This window comes from Rhincodon typus, chromosome 5, assembly GCF_021869965.1.
Source record: "Rhincodon typus isolate 14 chromosome 5, sRhiTyp1.1, whole genome shotgun sequence".
In the NCBI taxonomy this organism is placed as follows: domain Eukaryota; kingdom Metazoa; phylum Chordata; class Chondrichthyes; order Orectolobiformes; family Rhincodontidae; genus Rhincodon; species Rhincodon typus.
In genome coordinates this window covers 2419965-2420268 of record NC_063336.1, presented here as the reverse complement: position 1 = coordinate 2420268, position 304 = coordinate 2419965, and the positions used below count along the sequence as shown (strand labels likewise).

General features: G+C 44.7%; 1 protein-coding gene across 1 annotated transcript in view; it reads right to left on the bottom strand.

Moving 5' to 3' along the window:
• Positions 1-203, bottom strand: part of LOC125483090 (nuclear valosin-containing protein-like) — a 57516-nt gene extending 57313 nt beyond the window's left edge. The window contains exon 1 of the mRNA XM_048596617.1: positions 182-203. The gene's annotated coding sequence lies outside the window, so the exon portion shown is untranslated. The remainder of the gene's footprint in view (positions 1-181) is intronic.
• Positions 204-304: the final 101 nt, after the last annotated feature.

The window sequence follows — 304 nt, the reverse complement described above, 5'->3', positions numbered from 1 at the left end:
CTTGTAATAATAACATACCTGTGTGAGGCTCTCCTTGTAATAATAACGTACCTGTGTGAGGTCCTCCCTGTGATAATACTGTACCCGTGAGGATCTCCCTGTGATAATAATGTACCTGTGTGAGGATCTCTCTGTGATAATAACGTACCTGTGTGAGGCTCTCCCTGTGATAATAATGTACCTGTGTGAGGATCTCCCTGTGATAATAACGTACCTGTGTGAGGTTCTCCCTGTGATAATACTGTACCCGTGAGGACCTCCCTGTGATAATAACATACCTGCGTGAGGATCTCCCTGTGATAGT